The 27976-nt window shown below is 35.2% G+C and overlaps 1 protein-coding gene across 2 annotated transcripts in view; it reads right to left on the bottom strand.

The window, feature by feature from the left end:
* Positions 1 to 27976, bottom strand: part of LOC124541924 — a 255761-nt gene that overhangs the window by 31513 nt on the left and 196272 nt on the right. The gene's annotated exons all lie outside the window — the stretch shown is intronic.

Below are 27976 nucleotides of genomic sequence, written 5' to 3'. Positions count from 1 at the left end.
CACCAAAATCATTAAACGTAAAAAAATGCCAAGCCTCTCGCTGCAGTCTTTCTATCGTAAAAAGTTTGGAGATCTCATAGAAGCCAAGTCCTATTCAAATTATTTTGTAGTTGTAAATCAACATTTAGTAATTGTATCAATATTTTTCTTTATATTATAATTATAGTGACTTGACAATGTAAAATTAAAATGGACTTGAAGTAGTTAAGTGTAATAGTGTTGTATTATAACTACAACTAACTAACTAACACTAAACTATTAGTAATGAACAATATATTTGATTATTAGCAAATCGCATGAACAACGGAAATACAACTCATTAATACTTCACAGTTAGACAAAGCCGTTCCTCTCAAATCTAAAAGAATATTGAGATCTTCCACGACGCTCTTGCAAAAACATATTCCACACAATCATCTCGGCGAGTCAAACAAATAAATACACGAACAATATCATATACTAGAACATTTCAAATAAATTACAAGAAAATATGAAAGTCTCAAGACTATAAGCCGCACTACAGACCGCTAGGCAGGGACACAGGTGTGCTATTGAGACGTTTTTCTTGCCGTGAGCCTCTAGAGCCTTCGCTTAATAGGGATAGGACGCTTGACGATGAAATTCATATCGACTTAGTTAAAATAAATACTTAAAAATAATTGTTTAATATATATCACTTGGTCTCGTTATGAGCCGTGATTTGAGATTGTTGCTCGTAATGGACGGTTTAATACAAACTTAAAAGAAGCAACAACAACAATCGCAACAGTTACAACGATCTTAAAAGAAGATCAAAGGTTCAGATTCGAAAGCATCGTGAGGAAACACGTGTCAGATAAAAACTCAGGAGAATGGTGGAATAAACTTAATCTTAGTCAAAAAAAGAAGTTCACCTAAGTGTAGCACATTTTTTTAATTACCTTTCGACATATTTTTTTTCTGACTGATAAACAAAACGTTATTTGTCTCATTCAAACTATTTTTTTCTTAGACAACCACATAATACGAGCATAATGAGGATATCATTATGATGTCGCCTGAATGATATTGATCGCGGCGCTCTTTCTAGACCACCTACGCTGAAAACATTCATCGTCATCATTATCCTTCAAATCAAATCAAATCAAAATAAACTTTATTCAAGTAGGCTTTTACAAGCACTTTTGAATCGTCATTTCACTATTAAGTGAAGCTACCACCGGTTCGGAAAGTAGATTCCACCGCTTCTACCTAAGATTATAAATAGACCGGATTACTCTCTTTTGTAAAATAAAGATAGATTCAAAATCTATCATGATTTTACAAATTCCAATTATTCGTGGTCGGCGCAGCCTCCTTGTCGAGGAAAGACTACGACTTCACACTGGTGGATATGGCGCCCCCATGAAACAAACCAGGGCACCGCTTTGCCCCCCCCATCCCCCTTAGAACCGGGCCTGCCCACCTAGGGCTATCAACGAAGTAAAATATACTTCATACTCAAATGAAATATTCTTTAATCTAAAATAGAAAAAAAAATATATATCGATAATTTTTTTTCACGACACTAACGCGAAGCATCTATCAAACTATGACAAATATTGTTTTTAAGAGCGGGAATCTCAACACAAATACCGAGAGAATTGTAGTCGATACACACGAGTGACGAACTCTGATGTTAGATAATGTTTTTAAACTCCTATCGATGGTAGATTTTATGGTAGGCGTAATTTTAAATGGTAAACAATTTTTATGTTACATAACGCAAAAATCAATGGTAAACAATATTGTTATGATTCAAATAATGAGACAACATCACACACATTACTCTGATCCCAATGTAAGTAGCTAAAGCACTTGTGTTATGGAATATCAGAAGTAACGACGGTACCGCAAACACCCACCCAAGACAACATAGAAAACTAATGATAATCTACATTGACGCGGCCGGGAATCGAACCCGGGACCTCGGAGTGGCGTACCCATGAAAACCGGTGTACACATATTACAAGTTACAGTACAGGATATTACAAGTATAGTACAACACAACTTAGATGTAGCATCGACAAAATTCGTAAAACCAATCACATCCGAATTGAGTACGCTAACCCAAATTATCAATATTTATTTCACATGCGAATATGATCTTTGCACAAACGTAATAACTTGTAATATCATATGACCTGATATATTCGTCAATTTGACGCGTCGATTTACATGCACTTGCTTTCTCTGACGCGTGAATCTAAAGCGACGAATAGCGTCGAATGGAGCGATAGGGAGCTATTTCTATTGGTTGTATAAATCGGCAGTAATCGGTTTTATTTTCATTCCATTGCATTATCCGATGCTACATCTAATTTGTGTCGTACTATACTTCTGAATTGTCTCATTTCTGGACTAGCTGAATAGCTGAGCCGATTCTGACGGAACTTTCACTGGACAGGTAGCTAGATAATGTAAGGATAATAAGGAGTAACTTAGGCTACAACAATAACTTTTTCGTATTTTATTTTGTATTACCTCCTATATCAGAGCTTATATAGCGGTGAATCAAGTAAGGCTAATGAAACAGATCTTCTTATGTTTTCATTTTGTGTTTATGTTTATCTATTTTTCTTTTTTTTTTCATTGTATATTTTTTAGTATTAGTACACTAATACTAAAAACTTGTTGTTACTAACAAGTGGACTGTAATTGTCTTAAATAAATAAATTATTATTATTATTATATAGCGGGCTTAATAAGAGATTTCACGATTGAGGCGTATCATACCGTATCGAATCTAACACTTAATCACTTACACTTTGAAATACTTTGTACCATTAAACGTATTTCTAAGTGTCATCTAACTATTATAAGAGTACATTACCCGTCGTTTCTGTTTGACGTTTAATTTTGATACAAGCCGTTCAACGTATTAGCATCATTTTCGTTCAACTCTGCATTTATCACTTACCTGTAACAAAAATAAATAATTATTAATTTAAATATACTATTTATATATTCATTTATTTATTACTGTATACATATTATTAAAATGTTGCATTTATTCGATAATAGAATTATGGTATAGGTTCGTCCGCCAGCCTATACCATATAGCCACCAGCATATAGACCACCTGATGGTAAATGGTCACGATCACCCATAGGCAATGACGCTGTAAGAAATATTAACTATTCCTTACATCGTCAATGTGCCACCAGCCTTAGGAACTAAGATGTTATGACCCTTGTGCCTATAGTTACACTGGCTCGCTCACCCTTCAAACCGGAACACGACAATACTGTGTACTGTTATTTGGCGGTAGAATAACTGATGAGTGGGTGGTACTTACCCAGACGGGCTTGCACAAAGCCCTACCACCAAGTAACGTAATGATAATCATGATAATGATAATATACAAACTTTATGTATCGTCCTATTAGCCGATTTTTCCAATAGTTATTTATAAGTGTATCCGTAAATACCAATGTATTCTCTTTTCCCTCACTCTCACGTCCGTTCTACACTTTTCGAAGCGCGAGAGTGTACAACGTCCAAACATCGGACTAGCACTAATAATTTCTGCACTAAAGAACTCAGCTCGAGGATAATATCTCGAAACACACAGCCTTATAAATAACCTACAGTGACAAGACCAACGACACAATTACAAGCATAATACACTTCGAAATTCAAAATACTAATTCTAAACGTTACGACTTTTTTATTTCAAAAAAAGAATCCCAATGAAAATAATAAAAATGTTTCTTTACGATATCTTTTTAAAAAATCCTCCCTTTAAAAATCTATAGAAATTCCACAGTTTAAAAATTTTCACTTAGCCTGTATAATGTATTTGACAGCTCTTTTTGAACACCACTGGCTTCCTGCCATTTTCTTATCTGTGTAATAAAATTTTGTGAAATCCAAGATGGCCGACGCTCGGCGTTTGCTATCTACACCTTTAAAGTAAAATATCGTTGCTTCGTTCGGCCCTGGCTATGTGCGGATTGTAAAACATATTTTTTTTTATTGAAAGCGTAATCAACGCCTCAATCATATAGAAAAAAATATTTTATTATTTTTCTTTAACAGATTTTCAATACTTCTAATTTTCTAAAGAAAAAAAAACTTGACATCGAGATCTATAATCAAAATCTTTTTAACTTATAAAATCGTTATAATGCTCTGATAGAAATATCATTAATAGTTTTGTATTTTTATTTTTTATTTTAGTTGATTACTATTGTTAATTAATAGAAAATCAATATATTCTTTATTGTACACCAATACATACTCAAGTCACATTCGAGAAAGATGCACAAGAGGCGGCCTTATCGCTAAAACAGTAATCTTTTTCAGGCACCCTTAAGGTAGTGAGGAAACAGAGGTAAAACATGATTGTGTTCGTTTTAATACATTGAGCTACCTTCTTACGTTACCTTGTTGTTTATATTTTAAGATTTTATTATTTAATTTGGAAGTGTAAAACCTCTTTACTAAATTAAATTTAGTTGAAAAAACCTGTATCACAGTGCAGTCAGTGTAGTTTTCCTTACTATATTACCTATTGTAATAGCTTATAAATTTCCCACTTTTGGGTTAAGGCCTCCCCTCCCTTTGAGTAAAAGGTTAGGAGTGTATTCCACTGAGCAGCTCCAATGTGGATTGGGGAATTTACATGTGGCAGAATATCGTTGAAATTAAACACATGTAAGTTTCCTCAAGAAGTTTTTCTTCACCGCCGAGCACGAGATGAATTATAAAAACAAGTTAAGCACATTAAATTTCAGTATTGCTTGAGTAAGTTTGAACCCATAATCATCGATTGAGATGCAGGCGTTCTAACCAATGGACCATCTCGGCTCAGTGTTCATTAGCTCTCTTGAAGTAGAGTAAGCGTATAAAAAAGACATTAATGTAAGATACAATAAATCAAGCAATTCTAGTGCCCGTAAGCGAAACGGACAATTTCTTGAACAGTAATCGAAATCCAGTCAACATATTGCCAAAAAACATTAGACGAAGACCCGCTGGCAACGAATTGTATCGTAGACAAAGCTTCAACTTCACTCGAAAACCGACCGACACTCAAATCAGTATCAGCGCCGCGTTGACAGCTGTCACTTTGACATTGACGTAACGCGCGATCGACTGCAATTTTGTCGATGACGCGAGACCGGGGTCGATCATACTTCATGAATTCGAAAAACAATGTTTGTCTATTATTCACTGTTCTATTTTCAGAAACATTATGAATGATCTCCTAATCATTTCAATTAAAATATAAATACTTGTATCGTTCTGTCACCAATTAGGAGGAATGTAAATGCTCTGGCAAAAATTCTATGAAGTAAAAAATAGTGTCGAAAGTAATTTCCTAAAATTGTATGAATTAAAGAGCTGAGATGGTCCAGCGGTTAGAACGCGTGCATCTTAACCGATGATTTCGGGTTCAAGCCCAGGCAAGCATCGGCGGTGAAGGAAAACATTGTGAAAAAACCTGCGAGGAATGTGCGAGGAATGTGTCTAGTTTCATAGAAATTATGCCACATGTGAATTCCACCAACTCTCATTGGAACAGCGTGGTGGAATATGTTACGAACTTTCTCCCCAAAATGGAGAGGAGAAAGCCTACTCTCCTCTCTTCTCCAAGCCCAGCATTGCTAGAGGCTGCTGTTGTTGTTGTTGTATGATTTATACTTAAACAAAAACAAGTCTTATTTCTAAGCGCTATTAAAAATATTGGATAGTCCACTCCGGCCACACAGGGTTGCCAGAAGCGGCTTTTTTTTTATTATGGTATTGAAGTTTTAGTATGCTAAGTTTCGCTTATGAAATGACCACCTAAATTTGGTCACTGGGTCTCCCTCTTTGATATTTGATTATTACTTTGAATATTTTTCGGAAGATAATGACGATTTGCAAAACTACGGAGATAAGAAAACATGTGACGATCAAAGTACAGTTAAACTATACGATGGGAACTGCTTGAAATTATCCAGAGAGTCAACCTTTACACATAACATTCCAATCCAATTCAATGCTTACTTTTACGGCTTCTAAATAGTTACGACAGGGCACAGATTATTTCACCAATAACACGTAGGTATAATATACCAATTGATAGAAGTTATAACACAAGTTACCATTTTTTTTTCCATACACTATCTACTCTAACTTCGATAAAATATCGTAACGTTTAAAAGTATGTAAACTGTTCATCAGTTGTTGACTATGTGTGTGCATTTTACTCAACTTCAGAGTAATAAGGCACGAAGTAAGTTTGCAAAGAATTCGATTCTAATCTATACGCGAAGAAACGAAATTGTTCACGGAACACTAGCGAAACGCCCCGGCTTCGCACGGGTGCAATACTGACACTAAATATACTACATAATTTCTTTACTTACGACATCGCATTAGATACTTCTAAAATTATCAGTGTTACTTAACTATATTGTCCATGTATTATACACAAAAACCTCCCTCTCGAATCACTTCATCTATTAAAAATAAAAATAGCATCAAAATCCGTTGCGTAGTATTAAAGATTTAAGCATACATAGGGACATAGTTACTTGCTGGTAGGGCTTTGTGCAAGCCCGTCTGGGTAGGTACCACCGACTCATCAGTTATTCTACCGCCAAATAACAGTCCTCAGTATCGTTGTGTTCCGGTTTGATGGGTGAGTGAGGCAGAGTAACTACAGGCACAGGGGACGTATCATCTTAGTTCCCAAGGTTGGCGGCACATTGACCATAAAGGAATATAAGGAATAGTTAATATTTCTTACAGCGTCATTGTCTATTGATGATGGTGACCACTTACCGCCCGCCAACCTATACCGACTCGAGCGTCTCTGTTTTATACTATATAGGTAAAGATACGCAACATTAATCTACGTTATAGATGGCTGGCTCCAATCCAGATATCTAAGCGTTGTCTTGGTCTGCGGTGGAAGAAAATAATGTCTTCCGGAGCGAATATCGGTCACGGTCTCGATGACCGGCCAACTGCGCCGGAGATATATCACCGTGCACGTGCATGTACAAGCATCTTAACACAACCGACTCGAGAACTGCCAATCTGCTGCTGGCACCGTTTTTCAATATTGTCCTTGACCGATGAAATCAAAAGACCAGCCTAATATCAGACGAAAGATCAACGTGTTCACATGCGATCAGAGGTCAAAATCGATGGACGATCTGCCGAGGACTCGATACTTCTAATGGGTAGATGCAGTGCGTTACCATGATCTCGTAAAAGGCGAGTGAGATCATGAGTTCAACAATAAAATAGCAGTTGGTTGTCATGAGCACAAAAGATTTTCTCTCACCATTTCCTGAAGAACAACTATGTTCAAAAAGAAACTTTTTGATTTTCTTATAAATAAAATGTAATATAATGTTAACGATTTTTTAACTGACAAGAATTAACTAATTGTATATTGTGTTTGACATTTTATCTTTAATTGTGTATACCTATTCTCAATTATTTTATTATTATTGAATGACATTTTTATTAATTGTAATTTGATTTAATTAATTGTATTTAATTCAATATCATTAATGCATGTTTAATATTTGCACACCGATAAATCGGTAGAATACGAGAATCATTATAAATGACCATCTGCATTATGTACAATATTCTGGCAAATAAATGAATTACTATTATTATTATTAAGATATCGGAGCCTAAATAATAAAAGAGGTGATCGCTTCCTTCCAACTTCACTTCACTTAATATAGTTTCAAAATTTCTTTTAAAACCTACTTGAATAAAGTATATTTTGATTATTTTTTCAATCATACGATTGTGTATCTGTAGCTAAAAAAAACACACACAAAAAACAATTCAGAAACTTCCCATTAAGAAATACGAACATGAGAGTTATTTTTTTATCTAGCTGAAGATTGAAAACGTTCATTTGTAATAGAAAACAAAAATGTATACGTAGCCGTACGAACTAGTACTATTTCCTTTGATCAACGTACTACCAGCAAGCTGTAGGTAAATCTACCATAGGTTTCAGTTACACAGGTGAAAACTAGATACTGTGTCATTTTCTTGCTTTCATTGTTTTATATATATTTTCTAATCAGTAATAAACAAAAATACATAATATAACATACTAGTTGTCGCTAGTGTCTTCGCTCGCGTTTTGGCGTTGCTTTGCTAAAAGTGTTGTTAAGCAGTAAATAAAAATTTTAACAAAAAGAAAAACCTACTTCAAACAAAACACAATTTCAAAACAATGCCCTAAAAACAAAAAAAAAATCTTTTATACGACAATATACTGGGTCAATCAAGGGACTCGTATCGCTTCTCTCCTCTGATTGTTGAGGCGCGTGCCCGTGGCTGACATCGGCTCCAAATATAGCAATAATTGTAACTACATTATATAATCGTAAATCGACTTTTAAGTAGTCTAATATTTTTCATTTTATTTTACTTAGGAGTACTTTATACAAAATATTTTGCGGAGCTTACTATATCCCTCCTACAAAAACGACAATTGTACACACATTGTCTGCAGACGAAAAAAAAAAATCCACTGATGGAATTTAACCCACGTCCCTCAATCATAGCGAGAACCAATTACCCTCTCATAGTCCAATGGGACTACGATCCGACACGAAGGAAGTGACATGAGACTTCACGTTAGCTGTTGGTCATCAAAACAGTCCTTCAGAATTCAAGCTGTAGATACTGGTGAGATATGGCCTCCTCTTCCATTAAGGAGAGGGTTTGAAACATATTCCACCACGCTGTTCCGATGCGGGTTGGTGGAATGCACATGTGGCTGAATTTCGATAAAATTAGACACATGTAGGTTTCCTTACGATGTTTTCCTTCACCGTCGAGCATGAGATGAATTATATACACAAATTAAGCACATATATATAGTGGTGCTTGCCTGGGTTTGAACTGCAATCATCGGTTAAGATGCACGCGTTCTAACCACTGGGCCATTTCAGCTCTAAATTCAAGCTGGCTTTCATCAAATTCGGATCAGTATGTAATCAGATTTGACCTTGCATCAAACAGACAAACAGTTACTTTCGCATTTATAATATTAGTATAAATATAATGTTTTTGTGTACAGCTGGTATTAACATCGAAAATAAGTATATATAATATTGGTCTACGTTGTCTGTTCGCGTGACGATATGACTTAAACCAATAAAGTCGAACTGCTCCGAGGAACGTAAACCTTCGGTTGTACTGAAAGATATAAACTTGGTACTAACTTGTAGTGGAACAAAACCGTTTTATTCGTGAACCGACATGCAATAAAAAACAATTATTTATACGAGTATGTATTCTTTATAATGTATTTACGTCCCTAAACTCTTTATGTGTGTGTGTGTGTGTGTGTATGTCACTGTTCTTTCCTAAATCTTGAGGACAAATGTCAAATCTCCTCCAAACCTAACTAAGTCGGGGACACCACACTTAAAACACATTTGACGACCTCCGTGGTCGATTGGTGTGTACACCGGTTTTTATGGGTACGCCACTCTGAGGTCCTGGGTTCGATTCCCGGCCGAGTCGATGTAGATTACCATAAGTTTTCTATGTTGTCTTGGGTCTGGGTGTTTGTGGTACCGTCGTTACTTCTGATTTTCCATAACACAAGTGCTTTAGCTACTTACATTCGGATCAGAGTAATGTATGTGATGTTGTCTCATATTAATTTATATTTATTTATTTACATGTTCGGTTCATATTCCGCCACGCCGTCCGGGTGTTATCATCACGATATTTCCCTTCACCGTTGAACACGAGTTAAATTATAAATCTTGGAATTGAATTCGCGATATTCACAAATAAGAGCCAGAGGAGAGGTAGAGGAGGTGCGTTCACGCCATCTCACCACAGTTGTAATGATATTTCATTGTGTGCAGCACTTGTATTGTGTGTTTAAAGTGGAACCATTATTTAAAGTGGTTCCACGTTTAAAGTGGTTCCATATGCTGAGATTAGAAGGTTGCGTTCTCTGTAAGGAAAACATCGTAAGGAAACCTACATGTGACAAATTTCATAGAAATTCTGCCACATGTGTATTCCACCAACCCGCATTGGAACAGCGTGGTGGAATATGTTCCAAACCTTCTCCTCAAAGAGAGAGAAGGCCTTTAGCCCAGCAGTGGGAATTTACAGGCTGTTGTTGTTGTTGTTGTTGTTGTTCCCTGTAAATCTCATTAAAAGCGCGTATAAGCGCGTTTGCTGCGCGTTTAAAATACACCATTTTCTAGGCGGCTAATATGCCTTGAAAAGCGTAATATCGCGTTAAATGATAAAAGCTGGATAATCACGTATAGTGATTAACAGTGCTGGTAACAATTAAAAGTAAAGTAAAGTAACAGCCTGTACATTTCCCACTGCTGAGATAAGGCCTCCTCTTCCATTAAGGAGAGGGCTTGGAACATATTCCACCACGCTGTTCCAATGCGGTTGGTGGAATGCACACGTGGCAGAATTTCGATGAATTAGACACATGCACGTTTTCTCACGATGTCTTCCTTCACCGCCGAGCACGAGATGAATTATAAACACAAATTAAGCACATATATATATAGTGGTGCTTGCCTGGGTTTGAACCCGCAATCATCGGTTAAGATGCACGCGTTCTAACCACTGGGCCATCTCAGCTCATAACAATTAGTGCGACACGAATTAAATCTTAGCATATCTTAGCCTTCGCTTATCTATATAAAACTGCATCCTAAAAGTTAGACAAACGATTTATTGGAATTATCTATCGTATAGATGTAACTTGCAACATTATTTATTGCCGACAGATACATGCATCGAATCCAAGTAAATTATATAGCGAGTTACTTTAACGTTACATCAAAGTTAATATATAAATGGAAAACTAAATTTATTTATGTTACCTCGTCACGATCGAGTAAATAAAACGGACGATATCATAGATACAAAGAAGACGAGATATTTAGGTCGAATGTCGTCATCACATAGAAGGCTTACATATATACTTCACACACATACATAATGTGTAAGCGTGTGTGCGTCTATCTTTCCAAGTCTGTGTTTGTATATGCACGTATGTATGTGTTAGTATATGTGTAATAATAAAAAAAAATAATATCAAACAACTCAAAATAGTTCGAAGCCTGTCTTCCAAGATATATAAGATTTTTCAAAAGGTTTTTTTTAAGGCATGCTTATGTGTGTGTGTATATGTAAGCTACATATAAACACAAAAGCATGCCTTAAAAATTTGACCATCGAAGTAAGCGAAGTCAAAAAAGTACGAAACGTTTTTTCAAATAGAGATATAAAGAATGTTCAGAATACTTTTTTTAAAGACAGCGGATGAAACTATTTCTGTAACAGCAAGTTGTAAAACGATCATTAGGACAGCTGCTTTGCGTGCAGTTTTTTAAAACAAAGGAGCTGAAAAATCTTCCATTGCTAAGAGATTATTGTACCCTTTGAAACTACATAACCCTGTGCGCAGCTGAGGAGCTGAGATGGCGCAGTTGTTAGAACGCGTGCATCTTAACCGATGATTTCGAGTTCAAACCCAAGCAGGCACCACTATACATAAGTGCTTAATTGTATTTATAATTCATCTCGTGCTCGGCGGTGAAGGATCAAACTCAAACTCAAACTCAAATAACTTTATTCAATATAGAAGCATTACACTTTCTTATTGATGGTCAATTGAAACACTACCACCGGTTCGGAAAAGAAAATACCCTGACCTGAGAAGAACCGGCGAAAGAAACAGCGGGTTTTTTTTTTTTTAGTTGTCTCATATATTATTTAAAAAATTTAATATGAGATGAAATAGCCAGGAGGCGATCGTTTCATTCCCAAGGTGTGCTATCGATCATAAACTCATTAATTGTATAGTAACCTTTTGCACACAAGCGTTCCTTAATAATTTTCTTAAATTTGGCAACAGAGGCATTTTGAACGCTTTCTGGGATCCTGTTGTAAAACCGTATACATTGCCCCACAAAGGAGTTACTGACTCTATGTAGTCGAGTAACAGGAGTAACAAGTTTGTGTTTGTTCCTTGTACCAATGCTATGAGTATCACATTTTCTCATGAAATCATTAATATTTTTTCGTACATACATAACATTGCAGAATATATATTGAGAAGCAACAGTCAATATCTTGATTTCTCTAAATTTATTCCTTAACGATTCTTTAGCTCCTAGGTTATAGATTGCGCGAATAGCCCTCTTCTGTAGCACAAATATAGCATGGATAGCGGCTGCGTTGCCCCACAGCATAATACCGATCGTGAAGAACATCGTCAGGACACCTGCATGTGTCTAATTTTATCGAAATTCAGCCACATGTGCATTCCAGAGGAGGCCTTAGCCCAGCAGTGGGAAATTTAAAAGGCTGTTACTTTACTTTTTTTTTAACCCTGTGCGCAAAAATCTGGGTAAGTACCATTATAAAACGCATATTATACTCTCAAATAGCGATAGTATTTATTTGGGCTTGGAGTGTGTGTGAGTCAGCTTAATAACAGGCACGATGGTCATAACATCTCACTTTTCAAGGCTAATAGTATATTGATAGTCGCGCTGGTGAATATACCTTACACTGCCACTTAAAATCAAAATAAACTTTATTCAAGTAGGCTTTTACGAGCACTTTTGAATCATCATTTTACAATTAAGTGAATCTACCACCGGTTCGGAAAGTAGATTCTACCGAGAAGAACCGGCAAGAAACTCAGCAGTTCAATTTACCATCAGGTCCATTTGCATCTTTAAAATCTATACTTAATAATATAAATGTGAAAGTAACTCTGTCTGTCTAGCTCTTTCACGACTAAACCGCTGAACCGAATTTGATAAAATTTAGAAGCAAACATCAACTCAACGAAAAGACATAGGCTCCTTTTTTACCTGACAGACAACCAACACCTCAAAACTCCGCAGAGCAAGGCCGCTGACGAGTAGTAGTAAAAAAAATAAAACTGAGAGAATCGAGGTTGAATGACCTCAACGAAACGCATGTCTAAAGAACCCTTCATTTTACATCATTAATTATTATTATTCCGAGAGTATTTTCCTTTTTTAATTGTCTAGACAACACAAGGATCCTTGTTTGATGATAACTTAGGTAATATAAATGAATTCTCTTTATATTTTTTTTAAACGTTCCTTTGTAACGTTTGAAATATTAATTCCGACATCTTTTAACTTAATACTGCTGTTTATCAAGTGACAGGAGGGCTGGTTCGTTTTTTGCCCAGAGGATCGGAATTGCGATTCAACGGGTAAATGCTGCGAGCATTATTGCCACCATTCCACGCGGTCAAGATTTATACAGTAACTAATTTTAGTTCATATTTGTATATATATTTAAGCATGTAATGTTATTAATTCTTATGTTAATAAATTATTATTATAGTGTCACGCTGTATAGGAAAAGAATACAGAGGGGAGAGGCAGAATGTTTGAGATTTGTCAAATATTTGACAAAGGGGGCAGACAAGTGTCCTGTGTATAGTCTATTCCAACTACATGAGGTCAAAAGCCAAATACACAATAGTTGACATCGTATCAAAGCGATTTGGCGGATTGAGCCAAGATGGCCAAGTAATTCATTTCGTGCTCGGAAGTGAAGGAAAACATCGTGAGGAAACCTGCATATGTTAAATTTCATTGAAATTCTGCCACATGTGTATTCCACCAACCCGCATTGGAGCAGCATGGTGGAATATGTTCCAAACTATCACCTCAAAGGGAGAGGAGGCCTTAGCCCAGCAGTGGGAAATTTACAGGCCGTTACTTATACATGTTACAGCTTACATGGTTTTCTCTTACTGATAAAAAATAATAATTTTGACGACCTCCGTGGTCGAGTGGCGTGTACACCGGTTTTCATGGGTACGCCACTCCGAGGTCCCGGGCTGGTCGATGTAGAAAAAGTTCATTAGATTTCTATGTTGTCTTGGGTCTGGGAGTTTGTGGTACCGTCTTTACTTCTGATTTTCCATAACACAAGTGCTTCAGCTACTCAAATTGAGATCAGAGTAGTGTATGTAATGTTGTCCAATATTTATATATTTACTATCATTCGAGTAGCCATTCTTCGAAATAAACTTTTCTGACATCAACGGAAGTCGAACTAACACTACATTACCGACCCAAAAAAGACGGTAAGAAATCGTCTACAAGACACCAAACCACCAAAAAAAGATAAAGATAGATATCTAAGATATCGTACCAAATTTGTCCGTCCATAAATATTTATCATGCGACCGAAACGACCTCTTCCGTTTCCGCGGTAATGTGGAGGGAATTATTTATATTTTCCTAGAACTTAACATTACAATTGGATTACAAGAATCATATCGATACATACCTACTATTATTATTATTATAATACTATTATTATTATTATAACATTATTATTTTTTCGGTAAATTTGTCACGGGTTCGTTTCTCAATCGTTATAAATATTTATTTAGGTGTATGCCGTATATTTTTTTCTATATGATCAAGTAAATCATTGGGGCCTTACATATACAAACTATTTTATATTTATTTAATGTACATATAAATATTATATTTTCATTTTATGTTCAAGTATTTATATTAGATATTAGCGTATATTATCACAGCCCGTTATAAATACATAATATGGGGTACGATTGAAAATCAATGTTGGCTTTTTGGGACCCAGCTTAGAAGCTGAATGATACACTTACTTAGGACACAAATACTATCATTGCTTACCAAAGGGTCCAGCATACTTACTATAAGGAAATTGCACTGGCGTCCTTGGACATAGTTTAACCTTTTTAATTTAATATATATTTTTTTATGACATAGGTTGGCGGACGAGCATATGGGCCACATGACGGTAAGTGGTCACCATCACCCATATACAATGACGCTGTAAGAAATATTAACTATTCTTTACATCGTCAATGTGCCACCAACCTTGGGAACTAAGATGCTACGTCCCTTGTGCCTGTAGTTACTCTGGCTCACTCACCCTTCTAACTGGAACGCGACAATACTGACTACTGTTATTTGGCGGTAGAATAACTGATGAGTGGGTGGTACCTACCCAGACGGGCTAGCACTAAGCCCTACCACCTAGCCCTATTCTCATAACCTGATGGAACTGCACTCCGATACGACCAGAGAAAGTTCCGGCGCAGAAACATCAGCTATATGTACTTTCCGAGATTCGTATACTGATAAGTCCTTGACAGGAAATTTAATTAACTTTTTACTAGCTCCGCTTGGAACCCAAGACCATGCCAGTAGACAAGAGAGGCAGTCGGGTGTTATATATGCATCTATACTTATATTATAAAGAGGAAAACTTTAGACTGATTTAAAGAAAAATCTTTCACTATTTAAATTACATTATTCACGAATAACATAGGATAATTATTATTTTGCACCAATATTGCAGCTTCAACTTACAGTATTTGTACTCGTGATTTTAGGCCTGTACTGTCTTTCATGATTAATATATGGGGGCAACAGAAGCATAACAGTGCACGGCGTCAAAGAGTTATCGCACAAAAACGAAACAAAGTTCGGCGTCGAAACGATATTACCAACAATCACGTCACGGGGATCGTCCAAAGGAACCGGACACGGACGAAATCGCGAGAACGAAGTAGGCTCTCCACCGAAACGATTTATCAATAGCGAGTATAGAGGGATCGTGACTTATTGATACTTGTGATGTGATACTTATTCATTTATTTATTGTAAAAAGTTCACACCATCGACTTATCACTAAACACTTCAACAACAGCCTGTAAATTCCCACTGCTGGGCTAAAGGCCTCCTCTCTCCCTTTGAGGAGAAGGTTTGGAACATATTCCACCACGCTGTTCCAATGCGGGTTGGTGTAATACACATGTGGCAGAATTTCTATGAAATTTGTCACGTGCAGGTTTCCTCACGATGTTTTCCTTCACCGCTGAGCACGAGATGAATTATAAAGACAAATTAAGCACATGAATCAGCGGTGCTTGCCTGGTTTTGAACCCGCAATCATCGGTTAAGATGCACGCGTTCTAACCACTAAACACTTAAAAAAATAAAATATTTAATATGGGTAACATTCGAGGTGATACATATTTATAGGTGTAAACAACATTGAAACTTGAATGATTTTTATATAGATAACGAAAAATCTAAACAAAAACATCATTATCATTACATTACATAGTATAAAACAAAATCCCTCACCGCTGTCTGTACATAAGTATGCTTAGATATTTAAAATTATGGAACTGATTTTGATACGCTTTTTTTAATAGATTAGTGATTCGAGAGGAAGGTTTTTGTATATAATACATAGACAATATAGTAAAGAAACAATTATTCTGTAGTTTAATTTAGTATCAGCATTGTAACAGTGCGAAGCCGAGGCAGGTCGCTAGTGTGTTATAAAAAAACGTTGAGATTGAAATAAAAGGATGAATTTGCTCACTAAGCCTCCGATTTAATCGGTCAAGATGTCAAGTCTTACAGACTACTTCACACAGTAGCTTATTTAACTATATTTATATTATTACAAATTCAAATTGCGTTCATAATTGTAAGTTAATATTTCAGTAGTGGTGATCAAATAGTAATAATAATAATAATTTTATTGCATATAAAAACTTTTTTTAATTCAAAACATTCTATTGTAATGTTTTTTTTCTGCTCACGTATTGTTCGAAAATCTATAGCAGTGTTGTCGATAAATGTTACATGGCGCGGGTCGCTCACCGCATTCGCTGAAATCTATACATTGAATAAGTAAAACAATATGAAAAAATTTATACTTCTTCGTAGTAGGTAACTATTTAATAAAAAGAGGCAGATAAAACAATGAATTTTAAACTGTGTAATTTGACTATTCATGAATACAAAATGCTTTGGCTACTTACAATGGGATTTAGAGTAATGTATGTGATTTTGTCCAATATTTATTTATTTATTATTTACTAGTAGTCGCCTGGCGTTTAAGGGTGTTGGTTTTCATGTGCTAGGCAAAATGCCTACTTGAATAAAGTATATTTTGACTAGCTGTCAAAATATACTTTATTCAAGCATTAGACACATACAGGTTTCCTCGCGATGTTTTCCTTCACCGCCACGAGCACGAGATGAATTATAAACACAAATTAAGCACATATATATAGTGGTGCTTGCCTGGGTTTGAACCCGAAATCATCGGTTAAGATGCACACGTTCTAACCACTGGGCCGTCTCGGCTCTCGGCTTTTGGTTATCATATTTAGGCAAACAAGTAACCCATGTACTTTCTTAGTTTAGTTCACACCAAATTTCATCAAATTCGCTTCATTAGTTAGGTCGTGAAAGAGTGACAGATAGATAGATAGACAAACTTACTTTCACATTTATAATATTACTATAGAAGTATATATAAAAAAAAATTGTAGATCTTATACCAAATACACAGGGGAAAAGTGGGGCGGCATTTTTTGTAATCACAAGTATATTAAGACTATGATCAATAAGATATATAAATGATAACTTAGCATTCAGATAAATGACATATAAATCAACTCTCGATGGAATAATACGACCAATCATTACCATACGAAATAAAATCAAATATAATACATTCAAGCATTTCAAGAGATGTATTTTTTGTAAAAAAAATACTCATACATTTTCATACAAAAAAAAAACAATTCACTTCCCACGTATAAGGACAAAGGAGGTTACGTAACAAACGATCAAAGTGTATCGGTTTCACTACATCAAGCCGACAAGTTTTGATCGTCACCACGCATCGTTAAGTGATTGGCACTCGACTGGACGATCTGTTTTTTTTTTATTCTATAAATATATTCGTACATATAGTTATATCCTTTGTTTTGATACTCGTTATATACTTCTATGCTTTACTTTCACTTATGTGATAATGAGTTATGTGGTATATATTACATATTGGTATCAATGACTTTTATGAGACGGTCTCTTAGTTATTGAATGAAAATCGAACAGCAGACCTCGGAAGTCAGAAATTTGATATGCTACCCACTAGGCCCACGAGGTATTCCTATCACTAACAGCGACTTGAAAATTTTTGCAATAAAAAGTATCAGACTGTAAATATACCACAGCTGATCTAAGGCCTGCTATCTTTTTTAGACGATGTGGACTTTGATCCACGATGACTGAATCCACGCTTCTCCAATCAAGAAGGCGATTACACTAGCAATAGTTTTCAACTGACACAGGCAGGTTAGCTCACGATGTTTCCTTGAAAGCAAAGATCTCGTGCAACTTGGACTTTTAAATTTATACATAAAAACCAAAATGTCCACGGTATAACAAAAACCTATGTATCCTAGTCTCTTACCAGACTAAAACTCGCATAACAAACCGATTTTTATGCATATCACCGTAGCTAGCCAACGGTTACTCGGAGCGGGTAAACAGGTTCGATCCCCGGGGACGACATTTCATGCCCATCCAAATGGAATGCCCATGTACGAAATCCTCGCGGGGCCGAGAGAAAAATGTATCTCCATAGCGTAGGCACTGTAAAATTTATACCAGCTAGCTGAATAATGACGAATATGTCCGCGAAGGTTACATTCGCTTTTAAAATTGCTCTTTACAGACTACAATTAATGATACGTCATTAAAAAAAAATCGACCATAAAATTGTTAGAAATTAGAGAAAAATGTTGTTTAAAAAGTAAGACTACATTACTAAGCAATTTTTTTAAATGGTAACACTTATTATGAAAAAAAAATCGAACGCAATTTTGTGTTTGCCTAATTAAAAAAAAAAACAGCGCAGAACTGCTAGTGAAACATATAAATACAATATTGTGTTATCCAACTTTATCTTTGTATCTGTATATTTTTTTTCTTTATGCGTCGATCACGCAAAGACTTCTGAACATATCAGACTATGACTAATCGCGGGATCGTCCGCAGATACAAAAATGAGAAGGAACAGCTAACATATCAGTATAAAAATCCATACCATTTTCCGACTAAGTTTTGTCTTCACAACATCAATAACATTGACTGACGTAACATCTAACTGCTGAGATTTGTGATACTCTGGCGGTGGTAACTTACCATCATTTGGTCTGCTTTCTCATTTAATTACTTCTATTATAAATGAAAAAAACAAATATCGAAACGTAGGTACAGCAATTTTACGTGTCCACACTTCCAGACTTCGGGGAATTTCTCGACTGAAAAACCTGAAATCTTCGCATTGGCCCGAACTAAAGGATCTTGGAATCTGCTGTTTTATAATGTATCCACAAATCATCGAGACAGTCAATCACGAAGGATCTTTAAATATAAGTTAAGAGTGGGATTATGGTGACGCCTGCTATACCAGCGCCTGCTTCTATTCGGTTCGCATCTATCGGGCGAAATAGACGTGTGTCGTAATTTATTTTTTCATATCTTTATCAATTGTTATTTGATTTAATTTTCAAAGAATTTGTCTCACATGATTCCAAATAATTGTTTATGTTGTAATTATAAATTTTAGTTTTAGATAAAAAATTGTATTTTTTTTTTAATTTAAACCGCTTCTGATTTCTTATAATACATATTTTTATAGAATAATCGCCATGCCCCAAATTAATTGAGGAATTACCAATATTCCTATTGGACAATAGTCCAAGGATTCAGTATCGATGATGCAACTTTTTATAAAGACGGTGGTATCCCCAGTTCTGCCAGCACTAAAACTGTATCACACCTATTGTTACCTGAATATAGCGAAAAAAATATCGATATGATTATCGTCTGAGAATAGCTTAGTCGAAACCTGCATCATTTATCGCTTCGAAATAGAAACGATCGATGAGTAATAATTGGTCATTCAGACCACTTATACACGACCGCGAATGTTACTTACTAATTGTAATCGTTACTTTATAAATCTATCAGATTTTATAAATAAGAATTAATTATAAACAACTCTATTAATAAAACCAATGTCAACTAAATTACAAGCTATACTTCTTTATATTCAAGTATTTTTTCTCGTTGTGATGTTTATGTGGGACTCACCAATGTTCAGGACTACTAGTACCATTAAAATATCCAAAAAATACCGACGATACAGACACTATCTAACGAGGAACTATTTTGTAATTATTGAGCCTGTTAGAAATATTATGATTTTGTCGAATCTCCGCCATATTTTGCGCTATACCCAAGTCTGTAACACAATATGTCCTTCAAATAAATTAAATCATTGAGAGCATTTTATTGATACCCTTAAATAGCTAGACTGATTTGATAGATTCAAACTATATTCTATAGGTATAAACCGCAAAGGGTTTGGATCGTAGCATGAACACTCATCGCAGGGTGGTGCACCAGTATAACTTGGACCATTTTTAACCATAAACGTTGGTACTATGGGTTTTCCGGAACCGATTTGCTTGAAATAAAAAATAGGTATTTAATCATATCAGACTCTATAAGTTTCAACATAATCCATTGATTTATTTTTGCTATTTCTGATTTTTATTTTCATATGCAAATGAACACTGCCTGTATATTGTATATCCGCATATTTTCTGACGATGCATTTGCCTCGTTCGTCTAGTGTCTATGGGAGATGAGTAGTCCCAGATCCCTAAAGATCTCCTTTGTGTCGAGGATGCGTTACATCAAAACGATCCCGCAACTTCTCCAACACTTCTCGATGATGACCATTACAGTAGTTTTAGCAAGAAATGGACTCCACAAAAATCCCCTTTATGACGATTACGTGAAAACCGCCTCCGATTGCCATTTGACCAATAGTCATGAAATATGGCACACAATGAAATGCATTTTTCAAATGAGTCATGTCCAACCGATCACCATAACAATAGTTAAGACAAAAAGAACAATCGCCATGTTTTGCTACTATTATTATACTATACAGTAAGGAAATCGAACATTATACAACAGTGTAATCAAAGTCACTTCTCTAAACGATCGTCTGTATTAATACATACAATTTTATATATAAATATACATATACATCATTTACATAAAACACGCAACATTTACCGAGAAAGAAAAACATCAAGATATTTCTCTTCACATCTTCGAAATGATATCAAGTCTTCCACGCTCAGACGAGCATGTGCTTTCATTGATCATGTAAATTTTATATATTTCGTGTAATATATATATATCGAGAAATATATACTTAAATGTAATGTTTTTTACAAGTGTAGGAATATTAAGGAGGAGGAATTTATATAGTTTACAGTAACACTACGCATTATAAGATATTATGGCAATCCTGGGTTTAGACCTGCGCCGTTCTACCATTATTTTGGAAAAAATGGCGCCCAAAAATAGTTTTTCGATATAAGTTCCCTTTCGACTCATTTTATGTATATTCAAGTATTTATGTATATATCGTGTAATAATCGTTATGTACTTAATCATATTTTTTTGAAATGAGGTTTAAATTTATAAGCAAAGTTAGCCCAAAAAGTTACCCTTACTTAAAATCCCAAGAAACTCAATCTAGAACATTCGAGATTATTATCATATACAAACATTAGTCATAGCATAATAACAACTGTTCGACCTCAGCGTTTCATATTCTAGAATAAGTTTTTCACAGAAATTCCAAATATTTGGTCTCAATAATAAAACGAATCGTTTCATTAAAAAATCCAAAAATACATATTTTCGCAAACACATGAGATCGATGGGAACTTTCCAGAATTATACCTACAACAATAGTGTTCTAACTAACGTTAATACCTCAATTTCTAGGGTTTGGTCGGACCATCAGTTCAATCTCATTTTCAATCTATTCCATCAGCTCACGACAGCAAATTGTCACACTACTATTGTCACGTGGTTATTAAACAGCTTTATTTTATTTTATTATTATTTTTTAATTTTATGGTATAGGTTGGCAGACGAGCATATGGGCCACCCGATGGTAAGTGGTCACCATCACCCATAGACAATGACGCTGTAAGAAATATTAACTAATCCTTACATCGTCAATGTGTCACCAACCTTGGGAACTAAGATGTTATGTCCCTTGTGCCTGTTGTTACACTGGTTCACTCACCCTTCAAACCGGAACACAACAATACTGAGTACTGTTATTTGGCGGTAGAATAACTAATAGCTTTAGCATGAACAATTAATTTAAAACACGACTCATTTTAGAAGACGTTGATTTTAAAAGGTTTTCTGTGTCGTCAGAGTTATTTGAAACTTGTTTAAAGTTCAGGTCTCCCACTGACTATTGTTAATATTTTATTTCAATAGTTGACTTTAATTCTCAGAGGATTTTCAAGGTTTGAAACTTCTCTGTAAAGTTTCACTTGTGTTGACTGGGCGTGATGTTTTTTTTTTCAACGCACGTCTTGTTATTACTTTTCGAGGATCTTTAGTATATCCTAACTAATGTCATGTATGAGAAAGTTGGTTTGATTGTTTGTTACGCTTTCACGATTAAATACTCATTCGGACATCATGAAACTTCAATTATGTTGGTAGGAGTACAGAAAAGTAGAGGTGACAAGAAATACACTGTATTTATTGAAGGTACTTCTCGGTAGAATCTATTTTCCGAAACAGTCATAGTTTAACCTAATATAGTTTGTGAGATGACGATTCAAAAGTGCTTGTAAAAAATGCCTACTTGAATGAAATATACATTGTTTTTTTTTTATTTAGCAATTAATTGTTGATTTTCAGACAGGATATATGTAAACTTGGTTGCCTTTTACTGATATACTCTGTAATTTTTTTTTTTTTTTTTTTAATAGTGCAGCCCTGACTTCTGAACTAGTGTTAACCGTGTGTCAGAAGTCAGTTCCTTCCCAACGTTATTACAATTCTAAAGGGTAAATTAAAAGAGTGGTAATTAAAAGAGTGGAAAAGAGTAGAAAAGAGTATCTACTAACTGTATTCTTCCACATTCTACTTTCCAATCCGGCGATAGGTTTACATTTAATTAAACTGCAACACACGTGCTTTAATGAGCATATTTCGAACACTGCGTAGATGATGGCAAGGAAGCACCATTACGTAAAACACCATCATCACCATCTTTAATGCTATACTTTTAACGGTAGAAAGAGAGGCACGAAATAAATACAGCAATACAAACATTATTGGCGACGTAACATTCGAAGTAACAAGGACGGCGAACGAGAAATACCTATTTCTTGGAAGGGAAAAGTACTGTCCACTTCGTCGCTTACCACATCTGTTGTCTTTTTAATAAAAACTATATCTCGCTCGGCGTAATTATGCCGTTAATACAATGGCCGCGTCTCTTAGCGACTCGTTTGAACTGGTATTTACCGGATAACACCAGTTAATTGGGTCTTCAACTGAATTCATTGCATTTTTGGTTATAGAACGCACAAAATGTTTATGTAATCATGATTAGAGCGCTTAAATAATCTTTTCAGTTTTATAATAAGGGAAATTTATTTTCATTAAGACGTTAAGTAATACATTTTTTAAAATTAATTATGTACATATAAAATTGTTACTTTACAAATCATGAACGCGTGGACGAATGCGAACCAGCTTCCTGTCACCAGTGGAGGCAATAAGGCGAGGTGTTATACTTTTAAGAACGTTTTTGCACTACTACTCCAAGGTCCAAGACTAACTGCATATGAGACGATAGTATAATTTGGAATAAGAGAGGAACGTTTGGATCGTTTATTCGCTTCAGATATTTCCTTGGTGGCTTCAACTTTCAACAGCATTTCACTGATATAATTAGTATATCAAATGGAATAATAGAATGAATGGTTTGCAGATTAGAAGACGCTTTTGAGCAACTATCTTTGGGAAATTTTGGATTTTTGCTAATAAATTTGTTCCAAACCCTCTCCTTAATGGAAGAGGAAGCCTTATCCTAGCAGTGGGAAATTTACAGGCTGATACTTTACTTTTTTATGCTAACAACTTGCAATTAGGCCTGGACATAATCAGGCAATTTGGATTGACTGTTTGTAGTAGAAAAGATCGAGGGTAAAATATCTTGGGAGTCGATCACCTCGCCACTGGTGTGACCAGATTGAATGCTGCTGAAGACAAAGTGAAGTGGTGGAAGCGAGACGACCTATAATTGACCTTCAGTTGTGAAGAGGACGAAAAAGAAAAAGTCGTAACTGTCTTGTAAATAAAGGTGCATTAAGTCATTTCAACTTACTGGATAGGTTAAAATTTGAAAAGTTTCGTATTCGCTGAAACACAAAACACTCTGATTCGACCGCAGTCAGTTAACCAAAGATTAAATGCAAGCTTAAGCTGTTAGCAACAGCTCGTCAGAAAGATTAACATCACAAAGCGAATCCCGCTCGGATGAACATGAAACTTTAATTATGTACCTGCTTAATTGAGTTTTGATTTAATGCTGGGACTATACCTACTTTAGTTGTGAGAGTTACTGCACGGGCCGTTGAACTTAACAAATCGAGATACTTTATTGAATACACACTAAAGTTACTTGTTGATTGACAAATCAGAAATCTGATCTGAGAAGAACCGGCGAAAGAAACTCAACGCTTTTGTCTTTCAATTTGTAAAAAGTACTACAAAATTCGAAACAGCTAGTGAACTAAGGATAAATAAATCTACTGCTAGACCGATTTTAGTGAAACTCACTTACAAACTGTGAGGTACTCGGGCAAGGGAAGGCACCGCTTGGACGACTGGTACACCAGAATACGCATTAAAAAAACAGCGGTACTCTCCATCTCTACTTCTACCGTGATGTCATGACGTTGTATTAAGATCAAACCTACCATTAGTTACCACTACCATGAGTATTCTTTTATTTCGATGTTTATAGCAAAGATCATCGAAGTATATCATTCTTTCACTTCAACTTATTGTAGACCCAGCTTCAGATAAACAGGATATCAAATAGTTAACAATATTTGATATGGTTTACAATATTTATTTTTACAGTTTTCTTAACAATCATCCATTATCTTCCGTATTTAAAGGCAGATTAATAATTCCCATGTCAAATTTAATAATATTCTACTTTTATTTATAAAAATGACAAACCAAAAAGTAATCCTGTGACTGTATATAGCTCGACAGCTAGAAGTTATACAACCTTTAATGATTATTTATAAATATTATATTTAACATACTTTATAGGCTTACATTATTCACCACAAAAACTCAATAAAATTGTATTAATTTAATTCTTAGTAGTAGGATATGTATTGAGTGGTACCCACACAGTCAGACTTGCCACATAACACAATGAACTTTTTCATATCATACAAAAACTTGCAAACAGCAAGGGACAATATAAACTATTAAGAAATAGAATGCAAGTTTTAAAACTTTAAAATGCAGTGTGTGGAGACCCAGGCGACTGTGGAGACTCAGACAGACAAATTGAATTAGTTTCAGACGTGTTATATAAGATATGGGAAATCTGTATTAATACTATAAATGTGAAAGTAACTCTGTCTGTCTATACGTCTGTTACTCTTTCACGACCAAACCGCTGAACCGAATTCGATAAAATTAGGTATTAAGCGATCTTGAACTCCAATGAAGGACATACGTTACTTTTTTTGCCTAACACATGTCAACCAACACCCCAAAACGCGAGAGAAACCGTGGTCGACAACTACGTCTTAGGCAAAAAAGGGTACCCTACGTCCTTTCTTGGACTTTGAATTTTCTTTGTACCGAATTTCATCGTATATTTTTTTCCGGGCAGGTGAATTTTTGGCTCATTTGTAACCTGTATGGTAAGAGAAATATTGACCACCGAAATGGTTCAGAATAAAAACTTCAAGTCTGCACAAAAACAAATACACAGTATTCGCACCTGAACTACGTAATAGAACCACCCAGACGAATTGTACGTTTGAATGTATCCCCACCATCGAATAAATTCCTTCCTTAGAGACCTTTAAAAAGCCGTACAAGTCACTATACAATACAGACCCTAGCGTCGCACGTAGACCTTAACAAACCAAGAAAACCTTCAAAATCGAATTGTAACGTATAAATAAACTACTCAGGTGTGTATCATTAAAGTCTTATTCGAATGAAATAAATTATTTTCAATACCTTCTCGGGTACGTCCTGAAAGCGTCGGATGGCCACTAGACCGCACGCCGATTTAAATGGGTGACCACACTATCGATAAAAGCAGGACTCTATCGAATTAGATTTATTATATGTACAGGAGAAGTACACGACATTGTTAATGTGCTACATAGTATTCATACATACATGACACACTTTATTTATTATGTTTATAAAAAATAATAATAATTGATATAATAGTAAAAATCACGAAGCTAATACATGTAGACTTTCAAGCAAGACATATCATATTCATTACACATATATAATAAAATTGTATTTAATTTTACAAAACTTTATGTTGATGAAATGTTGGAAAAGCGTAACTACAGACTCTCTTGGTTCTTTAAATAACACTCGAATACTGTATCATTTTATATTGCAAGTAGTACAGTTTTCCTTTCAACATTCAAGGATGAATTATAAATACGATATAAACTGAAAAACAAGTCATTGGTATTTACCACAGGTTTGAACCCGCTACCTTTCAGTAGCGATAACGTTTTCAAGGCCATATCACCACTTAATATATCAGCGAAACTTTGTAAATAAAGAATGATTCTAATATATCAATCTAAATGTTATTAATTAAAGTCTCAGCGGAAGCTACGATGAGACGCCTACGTCGTAGACGTCGTAGCCGCTGTAGACTATACAATAATAAAACTTTACTCATGCGTATTACACTATATTTAATAGTAACACATACATCTAAAATCAGGAAAAGATATCAAAATTTATTGACGTATATAATTGTATTTAACTGACATGGCTGTATTTTTAAATGTTGAATAGAATAACTACTGACTTTATTGGCGGTTCTTCTCGATAGAATCTACTGTCCGAACCAGTGGTAGCTTCACTTAATATAGTTGTTAAATAACGATTCAAAAGCGTTTGTAAAAGCCTACTTGAATAAAGTATACTTACGTACTACAAGTCCCAGCACAACGTAACGCGTGGCGACCCTACTTTCAAAAGCCTTTGTAGCTGTCGAGATTGTACTATCGAATGAAATGTGACCACTTCGGTACGGAGGTCTGATCGAAACGTATTCAATTCACTAGTTTATAGAGGGACAAAAATTAAATTACCTGACATACATTTATATAATTGGTACCACAAATTGGGCATTACACACACACACACACATACAGTCATAACATATACTTACAACAGCAATACTTTTAGTATATATAGTACTTTTGTGTTACGGTAAGCCAGCGAACTTCATGCTCTATGTAGCATCTTAGTTCAAAAGGTTGGTGGTGCATTGACAACGTAAGAGACAGGTAATGGTCAGTGGTGACCCATATATGTACAAGTTCATAAGGAATGATTAATAATTCTTATTCATCGTCCATTGTCTATGGACGGTGTGACTGCGTACCATCAGGTGGCCCATGTTCTCGACCGTCTACCTATATCTTTACATATAATAAAATTGGAGTGTCTGTTTGTAACATTAAATTAACTTCTTTTTACTAAATGAATATGTGTATAGTACGACACAACTTTGACGATTTAGCATCGGAAAAATTCAATAAAACCAATTACTGACGATTTACCAACCAAAAAAAAAAAGCTCCATTTGTCGCTATTCGTTGCTATAGATTCTCGCATCAGAGAAAGAAGTGCATGTAAATCGACGTGTCAAATCGACTAATATATTAGGTCATATGATATTACTAGTCATAACGTTTGTGTAAAGATCATATTCACATAAGAAATAAATATGGATAATTTGGGATAGCGTACTTAATTCGGATGTGATCGGTTTTACGACTTTTACCGATGTTACATCTAAGTTGTGTCGTACTATACCCAAATAGCATTTTTATCCTTTTTTTCCTATCCGTCTGTCTATTTGATGGAACTTTCACTGGAAGATAGTTGATGTCATACGTTA

The sequence above is a fragment of the Vanessa cardui genome, chromosome 29, assembly GCF_905220365.1.
Source record: "Vanessa cardui chromosome 29, ilVanCard2.1, whole genome shotgun sequence".
Lineage (NCBI taxonomy): Eukaryota > Metazoa > Arthropoda > Insecta > Lepidoptera > Nymphalidae > Vanessa > Vanessa cardui.
The sequence above is the reverse complement of the archived record's forward strand: the minus strand, read 5'-3'. Positions and strand labels throughout refer to the sequence as shown.